Source organism: Scyliorhinus canicula, unplaced genomic scaffold, assembly GCF_902713615.1.
Source record: "Scyliorhinus canicula unplaced genomic scaffold, sScyCan1.1, whole genome shotgun sequence".
Taxonomy (NCBI): Eukaryota; Metazoa; Chordata; class Chondrichthyes; order Carcharhiniformes; family Scyliorhinidae; genus Scyliorhinus; species Scyliorhinus canicula.
In genome coordinates this window covers 117659-131107 of record NW_024055427.1, presented here as the reverse complement: position 1 = coordinate 131107, position 13449 = coordinate 117659, and the positions used below count along the sequence as shown (strand labels likewise).

Below are 13449 nucleotides of genomic sequence, written 5' to 3'. Positions count from 1 at the left end.
AGACATCTGTTAATTTAAGAAACCGCTGTCGCTTGCAACAAGGGACCTGGCCTCTCAGACAGACCATCAGAATCTGCAGCAACACAGTGAGGTTGTACATTCCGCACGTCGATTGATTGCCAGCGGTTTCTGTATTGTAGTGGCTATCACATTCGCCTCACACGCGAAAGGTTCCCGGTTGGAAACATCGAACATTTAGGATTTCGTGTGAGAAAAGTTTGCACAATTATTGGGCACAAAATAATTCTGTTTCCTGATTGTTGCCGGAATCTCGTGTGTTCCAGGACTATGAAATTTCGTCTCACATGAGCCACTACACTGAATTGAACATTAAGGCCCAAGCAATTTTCGGCAGGCAATGAGAGGTGAAGAAGAGGATGCTTCAAACGGAAACAAAAACAGAAAATACTGGATAATAGGTGGGAAATGACGAAAATGTCTCGGGCAGAAAGAAAAAGGGAATGTAAATGAGGCTAATCAAGGCTATGAAAGGTGCTGATGGTGCATCAAGCGGTCAGAATGTGTTAATGGCAGAACAAAGGTAAGCAGTGCGTCAGAGAACAATTACAAACAGGGATCAGATTGCTGAAGTAGGATGGGGAGGGGGGGAATGCTGAGGGTAAAACATATCAATGGAAGGAATGATAAGTTGGGTCAAGGCGTTCCGGGAGTATGGAGGTGATGCGCTTCATGATCAGCCTCTCAAAGCACTTCATTACAATTGACGTCAGGGCCGCCTGCTCCAAAACCTAATTCAAATTGAATCCAATTCATGGCCCCCAGAAGAGAGACAAACCAGATCCACGCATTCCACCTGACCTCACGCTCATCTTAGCAAAAAGGCGAGAAGCGATTTCCTCCCACAGTTCAAAGATGTGTAGGAAATCTGGATTGGCCTTGCTGAATTGGCCCTTAGCGCCCCTTCGTCTCAATTGGGCGAAGTCTGTTCCTGATCTGTGTGGGAATCCAACATAAAACATGTCGGGTCAACAGAAACTTCAGGGATTTTCCATCGAAAAATTGATTTCTTTTAAAGTCTATTAAAGTCTAAACCTGGCACCATGTGCTTCCCATGTCCCAACTGATAGTAATTCTCATGTTGCTCGGCGGTTATTGTACATAATAATAATAATCTGACTTCGGAAACTGTGATGGTGGGTATGGGTGAATTAAGGGCTGCTGGGGCACTCGACAGCGGATTGTTGGTTACCTGCTCAAACCGAGCATATAATGCATTACGTTCATTGGGAAGGGATGCGCTGCTGCCAGAGATACAGTAAGACGTCTTACAACACCAGGTTAAAGCCCAACAGGTTTGTTTCAAACACGAGCTTTCGGAGCGCAGCTCCTTCCTCAGGTGAATCACAAAACAGAATCATTTAACCTGGTGTTGTAAGACTTAGAACATTGAACAGTACAGGTCCTTCAGCCCTCAATGTTTTGCCGAGCCATGATCACCCTACTCAAACCCACATATCCACCCTATACCCGTAACCCAACAACCCCCCCCCCCTTAACCTTACTTTTATTAGGACACTACGGGCAATTTAGCATGGCCAATCCACCTAACCCGCACATCTTGGACCGTGGGAGGAAACCGGAGCACCCGGAGGAAACCCACGCACACAGGGGGAGGACGTGCAGACTCCACACAGACAGTGACCCAGCCGGGAATCGAACCTGGGACCCTGGAGCTGTGAAGCATTCATGCTAACCACCATGCTACCCTGCTGCCCCTACTACCCTGCTGCCCCTTCTTACTGTGCTCACCCTAGTCCAACGCCGGCATCTCCACATCATGGCCAGAGATACTGCTCGACCCGGCCCGGTTATGTAGATCTTTGGGCTTTTTTTCTGAGGGATTATTCTCCAGAGACCGCTGAGATAGGCCCATTGAAGATTTTAAGACCGATGTGGTTGGATTCTCAACTGAAAAGGTAATCAAAGGTTATCCGGGGTCGGTGAAATGTGAATCTGAGGTCATGTTCACATCTGTCACAAACTTATTGAATGTTGAAGAAGGCTCAAGGGGATGAATATCCAACTCCTGCTCAACATTCGTCTGTTAGCAGGTCCGTGAGGAGGTGTCACAATCTCCTGAGTTATCGAGGGAGACACAGCATCGTTGAGCTATTCCCCACCTCGGCGCCATGAAGGATATTACAGCGATAGAGGCAACTCCATGCCGCAGCCGGTGCACGGTACGTGTTATCAGAACAGGAAAATCGCTTATTGTCACGAGTCGGCTTCAAATGAAGTTACTGTGAAAATCCCCGAGTCGTCACATTCCGGCGCCTGGTCGGGGAGGCTGTTACGGGAATCGAACCGTGCTGCTGGCCTGCTTGGTCTGCTTTCAAAGCCAGTGATTTAGCCCTGCCCTAAACACCCCTAAAAACATATCATCCAGGAGTGGAACAACAATTCGTCTCTGGGTGGGATCGAACCACCAACCTTTCGGTTAACAGCCGAACGCGCTAACCGATTGCGCCACGGAGACGACAAAAGGATCAGAACTCTGTGAATTTCAACAGTGACGGCCAATCCTCTGATTGCCAGGGACCGAATGAGAATGCTGGTAATATTGGTCCCCTGAGGCAGTGCGGAAAATATCTGGAAGGAGCGTACACATGGTCCCGCGGGCATGGACATTTGTGAGACGTGGAATCATCACAGGCCCGTGGATTTTACAGAACCCGCTTGGACAGCACCTCACTTTCGTTGAAACACCTTATCTCGGAACCTCCATAACAGAAAGCAGGAAGTGTCAACATAGATTTGATGCATTTTCGATCAGAAAGTCGAGGTTCCGCTGAAGACTACTTGGGGCTCAGACTCATTGGCATAAGGTCGACCTAAGTTAACGGTCCTGGAAGATTTTATTATCCCCACATCTGAGAACTTTCATTACTGCTGCTCGGAAGTGGATATTCCAAGCTTAAATTTACTGTGCATCGCGACATGCTGATTAATCTCACGAATCCGAAACGGATCCTCTATTGACCTATACAAGGACAGAGACGGCAATGCAATTGTGGAGAAATAGACCTGAGTATTTTTCTGAATCCAGATCAAACCATCCTCCGGTACAAGGGCAGGAACGCAAATTTACTGGAATTGAAAATACTCTCTGAGGCTTCCGTACGTGGTTGTAGCTGCTTTGTGACACTGTGCTCATTGCACAGTAATAGCCCGCCCCGTCCTCCACCCTGAGCGCGTTTATATTGAGGTAACCATTCTTTTTAGACTTGTTGGCAGCCGCCAGATATCGTCCTGAGATCTCCTCTTTCTTCATCGTCACTATGTTAATGATGACCAATCTCGGCGGCTGTGCCGGCTTTTGCTGATACCATAGCATGTGGTACATGGTCCGGTCTGTATGTTCGCAATCTAACTGCACTGAACCCCCTTCTGATTTCTAACCTGTCCCGGTTTTAACGAAAGGTGATGGTGAAAGACGAACTTTGTTGTCCTGTCGACAAATGCCGCCTGACTACCTGAGATGTTGCAGCACTTTTGGCGTTCTCCGCAGATGTTAGATTGATTTGCGATGGCAATGACAGTATGCTGCGGCTCATTTCGTGGGCCTCGTTGGTCTGGGGGTATGATTCTCGCTTTTCTGTTTTCTGTTTATATTTCCGTTTGAAGCATCCGCAGTAAGTTGCATTGTCATACATTTAGACATGTTTGAGATGGTGATTAAATATGTTCATTTGAACCCGGGACCTCTTGCAAATTCCGACAGGAAGACACCCAAAGCGATAATCCTACCCCTCGACCTACGAGCCCCGCGAAAAAAGCTAATGCATACTGTCATTGCCATCGGAAATCAATCTAACATCTGCGGAGAACGCCAAAATTACTGCACCATCTCAGGGAGTCAGGCGGCATTTGTCGACAGGACAACAAAATTCGTCTTTCACCATCACCTTTCATAAAAACCGTTTATTATGCCAGCGGGACCATGTGTCCGCTCCTTCCAGATATTTTCCACACTGCCTCAGGGGACCAATATTACCAGCATTCTCATTCGGTCCCTGGCAATCAGAGGATTGGCCGTCTCTGTTGAAATGCACAGAGTTCTGATCCTTTTGTCGTTTCCATGGCGCAATCGGTTAGCGCGTTCGGCTGTTAACCGAAAGGTTGGTGGTTCGATCCCACCCAGAGACGAGTTGTTGTTCCACTCCTGGATGATATGTTTTTAGGGTTGTTTAGGGCAGGGCTAAATCGCTGGCTTTGAAAGCAGACCAAGCAGGCCAGCAGCACGGTTCGATTCCCGTAACAGCCTCCCCGACCAGGCGCCGGAATGTGACGACTAGGGGATTTTCACAGTAACTTCATTTGAAGCCGACTCGTGACAATAAGCGATTTTCCTGTTCTGATAACACGTACCGTGCACCGGCTGCAGTCTTCTCCAACATTCAATAAGTTTGTGACAGATGCGAACATGACCTCAGATTCACATTTCACCTACCCCGGATAACCGTTGATTCCCTTTTCAGTTGACAATCCAACCACATCGGTCTTAAAATCTTCTTTGGGCCTATCTCAGCGGTCTCTGGAGAATAATCCCTCAGAAAAAAAGCCCAAAGATCTACTTAACCGGGCCGGGTCGAGCAGTATCTCTGGCCATGATGTGGAGATGCCGGCGTTGGAATGGGGTGAGCACAGTAAGAAGTCTTACAACATCCGGTTAAATGATTCTGTTTTGTGATTCACCTGAGGAAGGAGCTGTGCTCCGAAAGCTCGTGTTTGAAACAAACCTATTGGACTTTAACCTGGTGTTGTAAGACTTCTTACTGTATCTCTGGCAGCAGCGCATCCCTTCCCGATGAACTTAATGCATTCTATGCTCGGTTTGAGCAGGTAACCTACAATCCGCTGCCAAGTGCCCCAGCAGCCCTTAATTCACCCATGCCCACCATCACAGTTTCCAAAGTCAGATCGGCCTTCCGGAAAGTGAACCCACAGAAGGCGACTGGCCCGGACGGGATCCCTGGTCGTTCACTCAGAGCCTGCGCATACCAGCTGGCAGAGGTATTCACAGACACCTTTAACCTATCCCTACTCCACTCCGAGGTCCCCTACTGCTTCAAGAAGACCACCATCATACCGGTACCAAAGAAGAACGAGGCAACATGCCTCAATGACTACCCTCCGGCGGCCCTGACGTCAGTTGTAATGAAGTGCTTCGAGAGGCTGATCATGAAGCGCATCACCTCCATACTCCCAGAACGCCTTGACCCACTTCAATTCGCATACCGTCGCAACCGGTCTACATCAGACACCATTTCCCTGGCCCTACACTCATCCCTAGAGCATCTCGAAAACAAGGACTCCTACATCAGACTCCTATTTATTGACTACAGCCCCGCCTTCAACACCATAATCCCAGCCAAGCTCATATCAAAGCTCCAAAACCTAGGACTTGGCTCTCCACTCTGCAACTGGATCCTTGACTTTTTAACCAACAGACCACAATCAGTAAGAATGAACACCAACACCTCCTCCACAATAGTCCTCAATACCGGTGCCCCGCAAGGCTGTGTATATAGCTCCCTACTCTACTCCCTGTACACACACGACTGCGTGGCAAAACTTGGTTCCAACTCCATCTACAAGTTGGCTGACGATACGACCAGAGTGGGCCGGATCATGAATAACGACGAGTCCGAATACAGGAGGGAGATAGAGAACCTAGTGGAGTGGTGTAACGACAACAATCTCTCCCTCAATGCCAGCAAAACTAAAGAGCTGGTCATCGACTTCAGGAAGCAAAGTACTGTACACACCCCTGTCAGCATCAACGGGGCCGAGGTGGAGATGGTTAGCAGTTTCAAATTCCTAGGGGTGCACATCACCAAAATCTGTTCTGGTCCACTCATGTCGACGCTATCACCCAAGAAAGCACAACAGCGCCTATACTTCCTCAGGAAACTAAGGAAATTCGGCATGTCCACATTAACCCTTACCAACTTTTACAGATGCATTATAGAAAGCATCCTCTCGGGCTGCATCACAGACTGGTATGGCAACTGCTCAGCCCAGGACCGCAAGGAACTTCAGAGAGTCGTGAATAGTGCCCAGTCCATCACATGAACATGCCTCCCATCCATGGACTCTATCTACACATCCCGCTGCGGGGGAAAGCAGGCAGCATAATCAAGGATCCCTCCCACCCGCCTTACTCACTTTTCCAACATCTTCCATCGGGCAGGAGATACAGAAATCTGAGAACAGGCACGAACAGACTCAAAAGCAGCTTCTTCCGCACTGTCACCAGACTCCTAAATGACCCTCTTATTGACTGACCTCATTAACACGACACCCTGTGTGCTTCATCCGATGCCAATGCTTATGTAGTTCCATTGTATATCTTGTGTTGCCCTATTATGTATTCTCATGTATTTTCTTGAATTGTGTTTAATTCCCTTTTCTACCATGTACTGAATGATCTGTTGAGCTGCTTGCAGAAAAATAATTTTCACTGTACCTCGGTACACGTGACAATAAACAAATCCAATCCAATCCAATCCAGTTGGACTTCCTCAAAAGAAGGGTTCTTCAGTGCAACAAGAATGCAGCTTTCCTGTTCTCGGTCAGCGGGTCAAACTCGGTGTCCTGTTTCTGTGGTGTAGTGCAGAATGAATGTTTACTTTACATTCAAAAAATCCTGGATTGGAAACCACGTAACAATATTGTCAAATCTCATTCGTTTAAGTGTTTGGGAAAAGTTGCATAATTGACATTTTCATTGTCACACATCCCGAATAACCCTTGAACTGAGTTAATCTGCTGTGTGGAACCCCGGTCCCCAGAGCTTCAGCATTATTCTCTGCATTGCCAGTTTAGTGGCAATAACACAACTCAACACCAACCATCGCCCCCAGTGAATCCGCTCTCGATTATTGCCTGAATATAATATCTGACAAAGCAAATGTCATTTGCTCTCATATATGTCGGAAAATGCATTCAGGAGAAGCAGAAGTGCTGAAAGTTGCCGGCACACTGAGCAGGAACACAGATGCTCCTATATTGACTCGGCACAAATATTAACAGTTCGTTCAATGGCGATTAATGCCAGTTTAGAGGCTGGGAATGTCTCTGTTAATATATTAAATTGATTAACACTAAAAGACCGGCTGGGAATACTGCGGAGAGTAATTCACCCCCTCCCCCACTTTCCCAGCGTCCTCACCATCAGCAGTCACACGTCAGAAATTCAATGGCTCAAAGGGGAAAGCTGGCTGGGTGGATGGCCATGCGAAATGACTGGGTTACGAGGAGTGTGTGGGTCGAGTTAGGGTGCTCTTTCCAAGGGTTGGTGGTCACTCGATGGGCCGAATGGTCTCCTCCTGCACTGTTGGGATTGTATGATTCCACCAATATTGATCTCCTTCAGTTCCTTCCTCTCACTAAACCCTCCATTCCCAACATTTCTGCCATCTGATTTGTGTCAGTTTCTGTCTCTTTAGAATATACTGGAATTTGTCAAAAAGGCTACTAAAAGTAAATCTAATAATCTAAACGATCAACTGAATTGGGTTAAAGTTATTCAATATGCATTTTTCATTGACTTTGCAAACTGATGTCGAAAAGTTTACCACGAGCCAACCAGGAGTCGAACCTGGAATCTCCTGATCCGTAGTCAGGCGCGTTACCCATTGCGCCACTGGCCCACAGCGAAATCAAGCTGTTACAAATTGGTTCAAAACGTCACACAGACTATTTATCCCAAAGTGGTTCACAACTCTGGGGGAAATTCTCTCAGGATCAGCGGATTGGATTGGAGTCGGGGTTGAATTTGGTGACAATGTAAATACACCAATGCTGTTCCAGCCTGGGAGGTCATCCCCGAAAAACAGAAAGAATGGGCTGCCAGTTGTGGGATCGTGTCCAGTGTCTGTTTGTGGGGAAATGCAGTTAGTGAATGGCCAGGCTGGAGTAACACTTACCAGGACATAAAACAACAAGTGAATGAATTTAAGTTTGGAAATTCCCAGCTCCTTCCTGTCTGCAGGTATTTCCCGCTCTGAGTTGCACAACGAACAACGAACCACACCGATAAAACTACTTTTATTCCCTGCCCGTTCAACTGGTGTCGGTGCCAGTGATGTTTATGGACAAACTGCAGGCTCTGTTCCCCTGCTGCATTTATTCCCCTGGAACTAATACTCTCATTTTTGTTTCCATCAAATGTCCGAACGCTGTAAAGTTCCGATCATGTCCACCAGAGGGCGACATGGCCACATGTTTTTCCTCCTGATCAAATACCCTCCATAATATTCACCTTCAGGTGCTGTCTCAGTCAATGGCTCCTCTCTGCTTTCAAACATAGGAGCAGGTGAAATAGAAGCAGAAGTTGGCCATTCGGCCCCTGCAGGCTGTTCTACTATTCAATAAGATGGGGAATGACGGCGTTGGACTGGGGTGGGCACAGTAAGAAGTCTTCCAACACCAGTTTAAAGTCCAACAGGTTTGTTTCAAACACGAGCTTTCTCAGGTGTGTAAAGAGGTGGGTTGTACCACCAGATATATAGACAACAGTCAATGATACAAAGACTGGCATTCATTGTATCACCTTGCATCACTGACTGTCGATATAGGTGGTTATGGAACCCACCTCTTCATTCACCCGATGAAGGAGCAGTGCTCCAAAGCTAGTGATTGGAAACAAACCTATTGGACTTTAACCTGGTGTTGAAAGACTTCTTACTGTTCAATAAGCTGCTGCTCTGTTTGTGTTTCGAATTCCACATTCCCATCAGGCAAAACAGACGACATTTGATTCTGTGATACTAACTGGATTGTTTTATAGCATGATACACACACGGTAGCACATACAAACAGATGCGATAGAAGCAGAAGTCGGCCATTCGGTCCCTTCAGCCTGTTCTGCTATTCACTGAGACCATGGCTGGTCTGTTTGTGTTTCGAATTCCACATTGCCCATCATGCAAACATACGAAATAAAGCTTCTGTGAAACTGAATATTCTGTTTTCTAGAATGATACAGCACATGTGCAGAGTTCGAAAGAATGCTCCACAGACACTCGAGGAACAGCAGCGCATCTTTCCACTGGGCTCAATACAGCTTTCACACTCAGTGTGTGTTCAGCAGTTTCACACTGTAATGCTGCACCCATTTGTGTGTCCTTACATCGCAGATTTGGGTTTCAATTGGATTTAACGAGTATCTTAAAGGAGGACAGGAAGATAGAGAAGTCAAGAGGCTTGGGGAGGAAATTCCAGAGTTTGTGGCCTTAGCTCGAGGCATGGATAACAAACAGAGTGATTAAAATCAGGAATGGTCAGGAAGCTGGAATGAGAGGAGTGCAGAGACCTTGGAGGTTGAGAGGCTGGAGCTGATTGCAGAGACTGGGAGAGATAAGAGCGTGGAGGAGATTACAGAGAGATAGAGAAGGGAATGGAGGCGATTACAGAGAGATAGAGAAGGGAATGGAGGGGATTACAGAGAGATAGAGAAGGGAATGGAGAGGATTACTGAGAGATAGAGAAGGGAATGGAGATTACAGAGAGATAGAGAAGGGAATGGAGGGGATTACAGAGAGATAGAGAAGGGAATGGAGATTACAGAGATATAGAGAAGGGAATGGAGGAGATTACAGAGAGATAGAGGGTCCGCCCAAAAGGGTGCGTAGCCCTGGGACCTATAAAAGACAGGTCCCAAACTCAGTTTGTTCTTCTTGACCAGCCCTCCTCTCTTGACCAGCCCTCTTGACCAGCCTTTACCGAAGAAGACCTTGACCGAGAGAGAAGAGAGGTTCGGACAGCAGCCGCCAGCAAGTAAGTGTCTCACAACGATCGCTACCAGAGATAGACATTCCTGACCCCTTTTAACCCGTACCAACCTGAAGTCTGCGGACCCAGTGCAGAGCAAGAGGCCCTTGTCCCCTGATCCGGCAGTTCCTTATTCAGATAAGTATTGGTCTATTTAGTGGTAGGAATAGTTTAGTCATCTTAGCGTGTGCATGAGTAGTTTATAATTGTATTATAATAAACTCATTTGTTTGAACTTACTAATTGGTGTATGGTTTTATTGCTTTGAACTTGACCTAGAAACTTGTGGCGGTATCTTAACGATACCTGGCAACACTTCCGGTGGCGCCCTCGAGGAGGCAGGTCGCAGGTCGGATCACTCCCACCCGCGATGGGGAAACGGACCTTTGTTAACGGACTTTTTTGGGACCTGGCAGCCTGAATCGTTGGAGGAGACGATAGGGAAGAGGCTTCCTTTCCGGGGTATGGGCAGCTGGACTAGAAGTGGTCGAGTGGAGCGGCAAAGATCGAAGCAGGAGCAGCGGGGGCCCCAGGCCGGGCGGCCAAGCATGGCGGACGGCGGGGGCTCACTGGCCAAGGGAGGAGCAGATGGAGTTCTTCAAGAACTGCTTCGCTGAGCTGAGGAGGGACACGCTGGACCCGATGAGAGCGGTGATGGACCGAATGGTCAAGACACAGGCGGTCCAAGGGAAGGCGCTCAGGGAGGTCGAGGCGAAGCTCTCCAGTCAGGCGGGCACAATAACGGAGCAGGAGCACGAGGTGGAGGAGCTGAACGCCCGTCAGAGGAGGATGCAGGAGCAGCTTGAAGAGCTGGGGAACAGAGCCAGGAGGCAGAATTTACGGATCATTGGCCTCCCCGAGGGCTGCGAGGGGTCGGATGTGGGTGCATACGTGACGGGTATGCTTGAGGCGCTGATGGGACCGGAGGCCTTCCCTCAACCCCTGGAGCTGGATGGGGCACATAGAGCCCCCGCAAGGAAGCCCAGGACGGGCGACCGACCGAGGGCCTTGGTGGTCCGCTTTCACCAGCTTGCTGACAGGGAACGTGTGCTGCGATGGGCCAAGGTGGAGAGGAGCAGCAGATGGGAGAACTGCGAGGTGCGCATTTACCAGGACTTGGGAACGGAGCTGGCCAAGAGGCGTACAGGATTCATCAAGGTAAAGGCAGCCCTCTACAAAAAGGTGAGGTTTGGAATGCTGTATCCTGCAAAGCTCTGGGTTACGTTTGAGGAACTCCACTACTATTTTGAGACACCAGAACAGGTTTGGACCTTTATTAAAGATAAGAAGCTGGACTTGAACGAATGGGCACTTGGTTCTTTCAGTGCTGTACAGTGGCGGCGGCTTGTTAATCCAAAATTGCTCTGATTAGGACTTTTATTAAAAGAAGGAAGCTGGACTGGAACTAAAGGACTTTGGGCTCTCAGACCTTTTGTGTGGTGGCGGGTATGTATGGGTATGGAACCACATACAGATAAACTATATCAGTATTTACTGACAATTCCATTTTAATCACCGCTTCTGGTACCTGACACCTCTTAACTTCATCCATCACATCAACACTTGGACTAACTGACTGGGCTGAGGTCTGTCTTGGATAAAAACCCAAGGATCACTTGTCATCACAGAATGCTAGAAATTTACAGCACAGAGGAGGCCATTCAGCCCATTGTGTCTGTGTTGGCTGAGAACGGTTTATCCAGTCCACTTTCTGCTTCTTGGTCTGTAGCCCTGCAGGTCACAGAGACTCCACATCAAGGTGTCTTTAAATGTGATGAGGGTTTCTGTCTCTATCTCCCTTTTCCAGACAGAGTTCCAGATCCCCACCACCCCCCTGGGTGAAGAAAATCCTCAATTCCCCTCTAATCCTTCCAACAGATACTTAAATCTCTGTCCCCTGGTTACTGACCAGCCTGTTAATGAAATAGGTCCTTCTGCCTTCTGATCCACTGCATCTGGGACACTCATGATTTTATGCACTTCAATTAAATGTCCACTCAGCCTCCTCTGTTCCACAGAAAACAATCCCAGTCGATCCAATCTTTCCTCTTGTTAAAATTCCCCAATCCTGGAAACATCCAGAAAAACCTCTTCCGTCCTCTCTGCAGGAAGAATGTGATTGTACTGGAATGTGATGACCAGAACTGTACTCCGTACTCTAGCTGTGATATAACTCGTGATTTTAGTTCTAGAATAACCATTCTGTAACCTTCAATGTGATGGAAACTGACAGCTGCAACCTGTCAGCATTTGAAAGATATTTACAAATAATTGAGGGTTTCTTACAGTTGGGACCTTTCTCTGTTCTGTCCATTCGAGGTGTTTGATAACAGTCTTTCTCCTGTGAACATCCAGCTGGAGTTTTGGGCCCTGATGTGTTTCCTTGTTCATCTTGTTGACTCGAAACATTGAATCTTGTGGTTCAGACACCAGAGAATCAAACTCCCAACGACAGATTGTCTGTTACTGACTTTCTTAACAGCTCTGCAATAATACAGACAGTCAAATCCTTACATGTTTCTGGTCCTCAGTGACATACTTAAATGATCAGCTTTAGATGTAATTCATATATTCCACAGGAAACTAAGGCGCTTCCTGCCAGCCAGAGAGTAAGGGAGTGAATCTGAACCGTGTCCCCAGGAAAGGAGCACCCTGAGGACCAGTCATCTGCCTTTCCCTCGGGGACCGGGACCGATGGGGACCGAGCCACACACCACCCATCAAGGAAACCCCCAAAGCTGGCCTGCCTTTCAAATCGGCCCATGGGGAGGTATATTAAGCCCGCCTCCACTCAGAACACCAATCGCAGCTGGAAATCGGAGTAGGAAATCATTAACCAGTCGCTGTGTGTGCGGGAAATCATTAAACAGTGAACTTTGTGTTAATTTTCGGAAAACCACTTTTACTTGGAATTATTTTTCCATGGAAGTGGATGATCAGCCATGATCATATTAGAGAACAGAGCATGCTCAATGGGCTGAATGGCCTGCTCCTTTCCTATGTACCTGTCCTGGGAGTATTTGATGGTGACAGTGTAGAGTGAGCTTTACTCTGTACCTAACACTGGGCTGTACCTGTCCTGGGAGTGTTTGATGGGGATAGTGTAGAGGGAGCTTTACTTTGTATCCAACCTCGTGCTGTACCTGTCCTGGGAGTATTTGATGGGGACAGTATAGAGTGAGCTTTACTCTGTATCTAACCCCGTGCGTACCTGTCTTGGGAATGTTTGATGGGGATAATGTAGAGGGAGCTTTACTCTGTATCTAACCCTGTGCTGTACCTGTCCTGGGAGTGTTTGATGGGGACAGTGTGGAAGGAGCGTTACTATGTATCTAACACCATACTGCACCTGTCCTGGGAGTGTTTGATGGTGACAGTGTAGAGTGAGCTTTACTCTGTATCTAACCCCGTGCTGGACCTGTCCTGGGAGTGATTGATCGGGACAGTGTAGAGGGAGGAAGCTTTACTCCCTGTCTAGCACGTTGCTCTGTGTAGATGAATGTGGGTCACACTCCAGCTTTTCACACTTTGAGCCGGTGTTTTCTCTGTCTGCCCCGGTGTTTACCCATGTCAAATGTTTAAATATTCAGGAGGAACAATGTTTATGATCAAACCCGATCAAGCCGCTCGTCCGGAGCCTCAGCCACAGGC

General features: G+C 47.7%; 1 protein-coding gene and 3 non-coding genes across 4 annotated transcripts in view; 1 reads left to right on the top strand and 3 right to left on the bottom strand.

The window, feature by feature from the left end:
- The window catches only part of LOC119959319 (zinc finger protein 208-like), a 203269-nt gene that overhangs the window by 170479 nt on the left and 19341 nt on the right, over positions 1–13449 (bottom strand). The window lies entirely within an intron of this gene.
- Positions 2424–2497, bottom strand: trnan-guu. The gene has a single exon. It is a non-coding gene; the product is annotated as a tRNA-Asn (tRNA).
- On the top strand, positions 4094–4167 carry trnan-guu. Its single transcript has one exon. It is a non-coding gene; the product is annotated as a tRNA-Asn (tRNA).
- Positions 7604–7676, bottom strand: trnar-acg. Its single transcript has one exon. It is a non-coding gene; the product is annotated as a tRNA-Arg (tRNA).